General features: G+C 43.9%; 1 long non-coding RNA gene across 1 annotated transcript; it reads left to right on the top strand.

Annotated features, from left to right (window-relative positions):
* Positions 1 to 7336: 7336 nt before the first annotated feature.
* On the top strand, positions 7337 to 7998 carry LOC121444326. The gene is made up of 2 exons (XR_005973777.1): positions 7337 to 7386; positions 7711 to 7998. It is a non-coding gene; the product is annotated as an uncharacterized LOC121444326 (long non-coding RNA).
* Positions 7999 to 10687: the final 2689 nt, after the last annotated feature.

The raw sequence follows: 10687 nt of genomic DNA, 5'->3' as shown, positions 1-10687 counted from the left end.
GGCCCAAAACAAGTGCTTGAGTGTGTTGAGAGTGCAGAGAAACATGCGTGGGCTTTGTGTGGCTGGAGAGACGGGTCATCAGTTGGGATCAGTAGCTTCTCTCTCAGAATTTGGACATACATATTGTGGTGTTTTTCTCCACCTGTAACTCCAGTTGAAGAGCATGAATTCCCTTGTTGTGACCTGCACAGGCACCTAAGTACTCCTGGTGCACATAAACTACACTCAGGGACACATAAATCATCCATCTCTTTTGTTCCCTGGTTTGTTTGTTTTCAGTGCAGTGTTTCACTGTGTAGCCCTGCTTATCCTGGATCTCAGTGTGTAGACCAGGTTGGCATCAGATTCACAGAGATGCAAGTCCCTCTCATTTCCTTGTGCTGGGATTAAAGATATGTGCCACCTTCTGAGCCAAAAAAATCTTTTTTTTTTTCCCGTAATGCATTGTTCTTCATATAAGGTTTGGCATTCTGAAAATACTTGTCTGGGAGCAGTCAGAACATGCTAAGGGTCATTCATGTGTCAGTTAAATTTTGGAGATCTTGAAATATTTCAGGCATTCCATGTTCTGAGAAATTAACTCACTCTGAAACTGAATTATAGGAAGGTGTAACTATCTCTGCTAGGAATGCTGTTTGGGCTGTCAAAAGGGCAAGCCGATCACACAATAGACAAATTCCCCATTGGTCCTGCATTATAAACATTTCCAAATAAAAAAATTTACCTCAAGGCCATTCTCACAGCAAGAACATTACAAAGTCCAGGCTTTGTAAGTGGGAGGACAGTTTATTTGATGAATAGCCATTGTGGATGGTGGAAGACCTGCCTAGGGAGCTGAAGGTAGTCTGTCTTTGCCACTTGGTAGCATAAGAGCACTCTTCCCAAGGTCTCTTTTCTAGCATTGCAGTTTATTTCTCTAATCTTTGTTTTGAAGCCAGGAGGATCTAAACCTCATAATAATTTTCATTGCATTGTGGTAGCACTCTGTTTTTCAGTTACTGACAAAGTGAATCTTTGTTTTGCCTATGAATCACTTGATGTAGATTAGATGGAAAGTGAAGATATCACAAAAGTAGAAACAATGGCTTCCCATCTCAAACTGTACAAGTATGTGATGTTTTGAGTAAGAATAGCTCCAATGGGCTCATATACTTACATGCCCAGAATTTAATTCCTAAATCCACTTGGGAAGGATTAGGGGGTATGTACTATGTGTGTGGACTTTGAGGTTTCAAGTCCCATGACATGCCCATCCTACCTCTCTGTCTGTCTCTGTCCCTCCCTCCCTCCATTCCTCCCTCCTTCCCTTTCTCCCTCCCTCCGTCCTGGTTGTATGTCAAGCTCTCAGAACTTGTTCCAGTACCATGTTTACCTTCCTGCTGCCACGTAGCCCCCATGGTGGTCTTGGTCGCTGACTGACCTCTGAAGCTTTGCATTTCACTTTTGTAAGTTGCCTTGGTCATGGTTTCATCACAACAATGGAAAAATCTAAGACAACATTAGTATTTTTCCAAACAATACATAATGTTGACATTTATTAACTACACTTTAAGGTTTTCAAAGTACTTGGGAAATATAGGTATTCCATAAGAATCAAGAATGTCATTTTTAGCCAGGAGGTGGTGGCACACACCTTTAATCCCAGCACTCTGGAGGCAGAGACAGGCGGATCTTTGTGAGTTCAAGGCCAGCCTGGTCTACAAGAGATAGTTCTAGGACAGGCTCCATAGCTACAGAGAAACCCTGTCTTGAACCCCCCCCCCAAAAAAAAAGAATATCATTCTTTTTTAGGAAAAGCACAACTGATATAGTCTGAAGACTATTAATAGATGACATATCATTTAGATTAGTTGAATTTCCGTCTGCATTCTTTTTTTCATTCTCACTTTGTTCTTGTGTGGTTGCCTGTCCATCTGTTGATGGAGGAAGGTCATTGGCTAATAAAGGCACTGCCCTGGCCCATTTTATTGGTTAGAGGATAGGTGGGAGGAGTAAACAGAACAAAATGCCGGGAGGAAGAGGAAGTGAGCTCAGACTCCACAGCTCTGCTCTCCTCCTGGGAGCAGACCCCTGAGAGAGACACCATGCCCCCGGCTCCTGGGCAGACACACGCCATGAAGCAAGCCGCCAGGTTAGACATGCTGAACCTTTCCCGGTAAGACCGGTGCTCACCGATTATTAGAGATGGGTTGATCGGGATATCAGAATTAGCCAGTAAGGGCTAGGGCAGAAGGGCCAAGCAGTGATTAAATGAATACAGTTTGTGTGTTGTTATTTCGGGGCATAAGCTAGCTGAGCGGGCGGCTGGGGTGCTGGGGGAGCGGCCCCGCCGCCCTTATTACTTCATATGGCTCCCCACGTGAGGGACTAAATCCACTTAAAAAACCTGAGAAGGCTTAAAAATAAGGGAGAGAGAGTTTAACACAGATTTTTGCTGTTTGTTGGTGGCGTGCTGTAGAGAGATTTCCTGATTCGGCAACAATAGCAGAAAAAATGCTGTGTCATTTTAAAGCGCGACTTCCTGGGGCTGTGCTGCCATTGCGATCTCTGTCTGGCTCCTACAGGAGACAGAGCTTTTGAATAGAGCATTTGGAGTAAAGTGCTACGATTTGTTTGATGACAACTAGACTCGCTGTGTTCTCGGGTCTGCTCTGCCTGTTAGAGGCAAGCATGCGCTTTCTTCTAAGAGAAGCTTCCTGACTCAGCTTTAGCTGCAAAGCCTGCAGCTCATTAAGAGGTCCTGCCACGAAACACTTAAATGGTGTTGACGAAAAGCTGAACACATGCTTTTCGGTTTTCAGCAGCAGCAGGAAAAAACCTGTTGTTTAAAAATGCCGGCTTTCTGGGCCATCCTGCCAGGGCAAACTCTGACTGTTTGAGGCAGGAGGGCCGGCTACCTAGAGAGGACTTGAGTGTTGTCTGTTGTAGCTCACTTGCTGGCAGGGACCTTGAAATGCCATACAGTTGTGGCAGTAAACATGGCTACAGCCTATATATCCGCCATGAGGCTGGAAAGCTAAGGAACGGACTGGATCTAGCTGGCAAAGCCACGCCTTTAGTCCTACTGAGATTGCTTGGTAAATTAAAGATTCATGTGGTCAGAAAAAGAGAGATATACAGTAAAGAGAGATTCAAAGACAAAAAAAAATTTTTAAATGGTTTACAGTGTGTTAAAAATATATGCAGACTAAAAGTTGAAGTTCTTAAAGTAAAAAACAAAAAAAAAAAAGGAAGAGAGTTGTTATGTGTGGTAGCACACGCCTTTAATCCCAGTGCCTAGAAGGCAGAGACAAAGAGATCTCTGTGAGTTCAAGGTGTAATAGTGTACACCTTTAATCCTGAATGCCTGGGAGGCAGAGACAGGCGGATCTCTGAGAGTTCAAAGACAGCCTGGTTTACAGAGTTACTTCAGGTCAAAGATACAGAGAACCTGTCTCAAAAAGCAAAGAGTTAAAAGTAAAAATAAACAAAATAGAGGTTAAAACAAAGCTGCACAAAGATGGAAAATACACAGAGAATCTTGATACTGTATGCTATTATGCTCTCTTTGAATTGTTTGAATGCTGAGGAAGAAGCAACAGCTGCTAAAAGATATTTATTGATAAATGCTGCTGAACTAATCCGACATAGATATTTTGATGCCTTAACTTTGAAATTTGGATCTAAGGACATGATGCTTTGGAAAGGAGTTTCTTATTTTGTTTTCACAGAGGATGAGACGCTGTTCATTTCTTCTATTCCGATTTGGTATGATGGACCACGCCCTCCTGAAGGGTTGCAGTGAACATCTTCAGAAAATTGCTTCGCTCAACTGCCAACTGAGATGAAACTAGCACACAGGTTATACCATGAAAGACCTAATTAACGACGCCCCCATTCAGCAGGAAGCAGTTTGGAGAGAAAAAACTGCGCCCATGTTCCCAAATATGGTTTATAAACGTCCTTTTACATTTAAAGGGGGATATGATATAGATACGAATAATTTACATTAGTATAGATTTTGCTTTATAGATTGAGATTTACGGTCAATTTTGTTATATGTATATGTATTTCTGATTTTGATTAAGGTATTGTGATTGTGTAGTTCATTTAAATATGTACTGTATAATTAAGAAATATAGGTTGTTAATGGATAATCATCGATAATAGTAAAGGTTGTAGTCATGTTAGTTAGATTTTCTAGATATATAGAGATATATTTTAGATAGACATTCTTCATGTCTTTCAAAGATTACAGAATAGGACATTTAATGTTTTAATAACTGAGGACTTTTCATGACAATGAGACACTCTGCTCCTGGCAGCACCAATCTACTTCAAGAGGAAGATGGGCATCGAAGAGGCTCGTTATGGAGTTTTGATAGCCATTTGGGCAAGAAACTGCTCTTGCCTGGACTATTGCATAAACTGGACACAGAGAACCCGCAGAGAGAGGACTACTGAACTTGCCTAAGGTGAGATGATCTTTCGGGGTTCCTGATTCATTTTGAAAGAGTCTGCGAGACATTCTGCAGGACACAACAGATAGTGACTGAACTGACTTTGAATTTTCCTGCTTTATGGAAATGTCTGCTGGATACCATGGGCCTGAAGGCTGAAGATGGATGCCCCAACGGTACAAAAGAACTTTGGGTGACTGTCCAGGCAGCGAGATGTCTTTGTCATTTCTAGAGTTTGAAGTTTCTTAGTTCTTGTTTACTTAGGTAATATTATATCTTTCTGGTGTCTTTGATGGAGTTAAGAATAGTTAGTTATAGTTTTCCTTAGTTATGATAAAGATTATTGTAACTTTTACTTGATAACTGTTTTGTTATATGTAATTTTGCTATGTTAAAGCCTTTTTTTGTTTAAACCGAAAAAGGGGAAATGATGGAGGAAGGTCATTGGCTAATAAAGGCACTGCCCTGGCCCATTTTATTGGTTAGAGGATAGGTGGGAGGAGTAAACAGAACAAAATGCCGGGAGGAAGAGGAAGTGAGCTCAGACTCCACAGCTCTGCTCTCCTCCTGGGAGCAGACGCCTGAGAGAGACACCATGCTCCCGGCTCCTGGGCAGACACACGCCATGAAGCAAGCCGCCAGGTTAGACATGCTGAACCTTTCCCGGTAAGACCGGTGCTCACCGATTATTAGAGATGGGTTGATCGGGATATCAGAATTAGCCAGTAAGGGCTAGGGCAGAAGGGCCAAGCAGTGATTAAATGAATACAGTTTGTGTGTTGTTATTTCGGGGCATAAGCTAGCTGAGCGGGCGGCTGGGGTGCTGGGGGAGCGGCCCCGCCGCCCTTATTACTTCAATCTGTCAAGGTTTTTAGTTTGGCAGCTTCTTGATAGATAGCAGGGGTTGTCCTGGAGCTCATATGTAGTCCAGACTGTCCTCTAGATCCTCCTTATTCAGCCTCCCGAGTGCTCGTATTACAGGTGTGTGCTCATGCGCCCAGGCAGTTAGTTACTTTCCTTATAAAAACTCTTTTTATTAAAACAATTTTTACTTAAAAATTTCCACCTCCTCCCTTCCTCCCATTTCTCTACCCCTCACCACCCTCTCCCCCCATCTCCTTTCCCCTCCCTCTCCAGTCCAAAGAGCAGTCAGGAATCCCTGCCCTGTGAGAAGTCCAAGGACTTCCCCCCTCCATCCAGGTCTAGGAATGTGAGCATCCAAACTGCCTAGGCTCCCACAAAGCCAGTACATGCAGTAGGATCAAAACCCAGAGCCAATTTCCTTGGCTTCTCAGTCAGCCCTCCTTGTCCAACACATTCAGAGAGTCTGGTTTGATCACATGCTCTATCAGTCCCAGTCCATCTTGCTTTGGTGAGCTCCCATTTGCTCAGCTCCAACGTCTCACTGGGTGGGTGCACCCATTGAGGTCCTGACTTCCTTGCTCATGTTCTCCCTCCTTCTGCTCCTCATTTGGACCTTGGGAGCTCAGTCCAGTGCTCCTATGTGGGTCTCTGTCTCTAGCTTCATCCTTCGCCAGAGGAAGGTTCTATGGTGATATGCAAGATATTGATCAGTATGGGTATAGGATAGGGCCATTTCAGGCTCCCTCTCCTCAGCTGTCCAAGGATCTAGCTGGGGACATCTCCATGCACACCTGGGGACACCTCTAGAGTCAAGTCTCTTTCCAACCCTATAATGGCTCCCTTATTTAGGATATATACTTCCCTGCTCCTATATCCATCCTTCCTCCATCCCAACTGTCCCTGTTGAAATAGGAGCAGCTGGGCTGTGTCCCGGGCACCTGGCTGCCCACATGGCTAGATCTAGCTTATGCCCCGAAATAATTACACGGAAACTGTATTATTTTAAACACCGCTTGGGCCATTAGTTCCAGCCTTTTCTCGGCTATCTCTCGCACCTGGACTAGCCCATTTCTAATAATCTGTGTAGCCCACAAGCTGGCTTACCAGGAATGATCTTAACCTGCGTCTGCCTGGAGTGGGAGAATCATGGCGACTCCTTGACTCAGTTTCTTTCTCCCAGCCTCCTGTTCTGTTTACTCCACCTACCTATGTTTTAACCTATGAGGGCCAGCCAAGCAGTTTCTTCATCAAGTAACCAATGAAATCAACAGATTGATATATGACACTCCCACATCATGTCCTTTTCCTCCAAGCTCTCCCCATCCCCCCTTCTCACTTTTTTCTCCCCATATCCCCTTACTTCCCCCACTCCCACCCCCAAATTTCCAATTTTTGCCTGGCAATCTTGTCTCCTTCCAATATCCAAGAGGATTACTAAATGTTTTTCTTTGGGTTAACCTTCTTATTTAGCTTCTCTAGGATCACTAATTATAGGCTTAATGTATTTTATTTATGGCTAGAATCCACTTATGTTTGAGTTCATACCATATTCACCTTTTTGGGTCTAGGTTACCTCACTCAGGATAGTGTTTTCTATTTCCATCCATTTGCATGCAAAATTCAAGATGTTATTGTTTTTTACCTCTGAGTAATACTCTAATGAGTACATATTCCACATTTTCTTATCCATTTAGAAAATATTGAGAGCAAACTCACCATATGCAAACTATAGTAAACCTACTATTAGCATACCAGTCTGTGTTAATCATCAGAAATGCTTGCTGATGGCCTACAGTTGTCATTAACAAACATCAAAATAATTTCAAAATACAAGTGGAGCCTACTTGAAGTTATAGGACATGCACATATGTCCACTCTCGGGGATATGTATGGAAATATCATGTTATTGGTATGTATATACATGTGCACATGTGCATGTCTGTGTAAGTAGAGCTTTCCCCATCATTTCTCTGCCACATTGGGACTTGGGCTTGCATTCCATTTTACGCATTCATCCCTATCATACTCTGCAGCATTGAATGCTTCTTTGTCCTGGCTGTTGGGAGCTTCTTCCCTGGTTCAGGTAATTCAAATGCATGGTGCCACAGGGTCAGAGAAAATGTGAAGGGTTTAGGAGGGAGAAAACCTGTGTTTGAACCCTCTCCACAACATTCCCAAAGACTTGCCTTTGGGTTGTAAAACATCTCTTTCCTGTTCTGTCAAATGGGTGCCATTAACCCCGGTTTGTGTGATAGCGCTGCTGTCAGGAGGGAAGGAGCTACCCAAGTGTTTGCACTTCATAGACTGTGGAGCCTTTTGTAAAGCGTGATGCCAGTATTCTTCAAGCTGAACAGGAAATGATGACAGTATCATAATAGCCATCCTCCTTCTGTCTTTCTCCTTCCAGTCGTCAAGCAGTGATAATGAAAGAAACCACAGCAGCATCAATATCCCAGTACGAGGAAGTGTACCAGAAAGCAGCTTAAACCAGAACATTGCTGAACTATACTCCAATATCCCCGAGTTCTCACACGAGGACTATGCACTGTGCCAAGGCCAAGGTCCTTACTCCCACATTAACCAGATCTTGAAGGAGGCCCATTTCTACAGCCTACAGCAGAGAGGACAGTCACCGACGTGATGACCTGGGTGCTCCTCCTCCCTTGTTTATAAAAAGCAATGACATTCCCACAAAGCAGTCTTGGCTTTTGTCTGTATTTTCAGTAAGAGTCAATGGGCATTTGTACTCTTGCTGTTTTGCTCCACCGCTACGATTTCAGAGGGTCATTCGTGACAGTTTGATATGTTTTCTGTCAAGTCTGGTGTCCAATTCATGTTTAAATAGCAGCATGAGGATTTCTCCTGATACTGAATGGCTTGTTTATCCCATTCAAGTTGGGTTCCAAGTCACTCATTTAGGGTCTCCATGTTATATTTTTTTAACACAATTGTGATGACTCGTACAAAGTATCATTGCAAGTGCAGGGATCTAGTGAGGGAACTGGGGAGCTCTCGGCAGCCACAGCGACCTAGCCACTGCTATAAAGTTAAGCGCCCAAACCCTTGACCTTGTCCCACAATGACTGCTTTATGGATCAGTATGAGTGGCTACCACTTTAGACTGATCTTGTAACACCCTGCTCCCCACTTCAAATTCCTCAACCACATTGTTCTTGTACCGGAATATTATCCAGACACAACCCCTGCGCTCCACATTACCCCAGAGGATTTCTAGTCCTCCTGTGAGTGGCAATGCAAAGGTTGTTACCTTCTTGGGAATCTTGACCTGGGTAGGTTAGGCTCCTGTGTGATGTGATCCTGAGACAGATCATCATTTGACTATGCATCAACATCAACACCATACAAATAGTTATTTTTGACTATAATACCTGCTCTCTTTCAAGTAATTTACCTACCATAAATAAATGATCCATAGTTGTTCACATACCCCTCCAAATATGTTGCTATCCTGGAAAAATAAAGATCCATATGTTTTCACAGATCAGATTGTAAAGTACATGTAAGGTCCCTGTGAGTATCACTTACTGAAGAAAAAAAAATGTGTGCATCCTAATAGATATCACACCCCCGCTGCACACCCTGTCTCTTTATCTGATTAATACATAATTGAAGGACACCCTGGCCATTCAGGAAAGGTATAGTTTCATGTAGATGAGGAGGGAAAGAGACAAGAAACTCAACTATGCATGCTGGGGTCGACATGGGCAGGCTCGGGAGTCAGTATGGACTATACTGCAGGAGTGTCTGGGTGCAATTGTCATAGTGCTAGACATTGCTGATCAATATTGTTATCAGCAGATTTGGTGATCACTGGTGAATTTGTGTGGGGACTGACTTCATGAATTTTGTAGTAATGCCACAATAAATATGTATGGCTTGGGTATGTTCATGTTATAGACTGAAAGCTGGGGAGGCCACTTTGCCCTCAAGTTTGCTGTTACTAGTCAAGATCCAGCAGTCGCAAGTTTCTATGTGTTTATTAGTTATCAGCTTATGGTTGGGAGTCTGTACATCCTGTTTTTCTTAGTTGCTAAAAGCCTCTGATGATCCAAGCGAACATCTAGGAGGGCAGAATGTACCCCTCCTTGCTGAAGAGACAAGAGGACCAGCCTTTCAGCTGCCTTTATGCCACACAGGTGGGTGGGGTGGATGTGGCCTTATTCAAATGAGGATGTGGCTCATTGCTCCAGGCTGCTGCCTAGCAACCACTCTGCAGCAGCCAGTGTGTAGCTTTGGAATGATAGAGGAAGCTATTGAAGGCCTGAAAACACATCCCTACCAGCCATTATGGGGTGCCCTGGCAGTTTTGAGGGCAAAGGCATCCTGGCAGGGTAAAACTTGTTCCTGGCCATTTAACCATGAGAGGCAGAGCCTGCTGTGTACTGGGAAACAAGGAGAGAATCTTTGAGATGTGTTACTTGCTTTACTGTTTGTCCTTCCTTCTCACATGCCCTGTGACCTGCAGTCCCTGGACAGTGCACCTGTATCTCTGTCTGATCAGAGGGATGTGTCAGGGTGTACAAGTTATTTTCACTTGCCTGACATTGAACTGATTTGCTCTACTCAAGTCTGTGGCGTCCTGTTCTGCTTGAACCAGACAGCTTGAAATGCCCTGTTCCAAATGTGTAAACATGTTCTCTTCTATGATCACCTGCCTCCTGTTGTTAATGTGGACTGGGATGTCATCATGTGGTTTTGTCTGAGACTTTGAGAGGTGAAGAAAATGTGTAGTGGTCTCCATCCTAATCCAGGGGGCAACTTGTTTGTTCTGCACATTTTGAGTTTTGTAACACATCTTCTCAGTCCCCCGACTGACTAGGTGATGACCCAAATTGTCATTATAGTTCAGTTTGCGTGCTTTCTTTTCAATGATTTCTCCCCTTGGCACAGCAATGGTCATGTTTTTCCTTTTCCACAGTGCATGTCCTGTAGTAGGTGCTGTGTTTTCTTCTGGTCACATTTACCCCTCCCTGATTCCTCACCTACCTGTAGGTCTTCCTGTTATCCCCTCTGCATCCAGCATCAGCACATGCTGCCCTTTAGAATACACAATGGTAAAGTTTCAAAGTCAGTGATAGAGCAGGATGGGGGTCATTGAACCATTCGCTCTAAGATCCACCTCCCTGGAGATTCCAGTGACTCACTTCAACCAACTACAGGATGTGCTGTGACTCTCTTGGCATGCTGGATACAGGACCTTCTGACAAGAGGGCCCAGGCTCAGCTGTCAGCCCCACTGCCCCATACCCTGCAAAAGATCATGCCCTATATAGATAACAACACTGTGTTTTTGGCCAAGGACTCTCAGAGTCATCTAAGTGGTCACTGGAGTCGGCACCAATGATCCTTGCTTCCCCTAGAGGT

Source organism: Microtus oregoni, unplaced genomic scaffold (genome assembly GCF_018167655.1).
Source record: "Microtus oregoni isolate MIOR12 unplaced genomic scaffold, Mior012 000121F_000, whole genome shotgun sequence".
Taxonomy (NCBI): domain Eukaryota; kingdom Metazoa; phylum Chordata; class Mammalia; order Rodentia; family Cricetidae; genus Microtus; species Microtus oregoni.
This window is presented reverse-complemented; position numbering and strand designations above follow the sequence as displayed.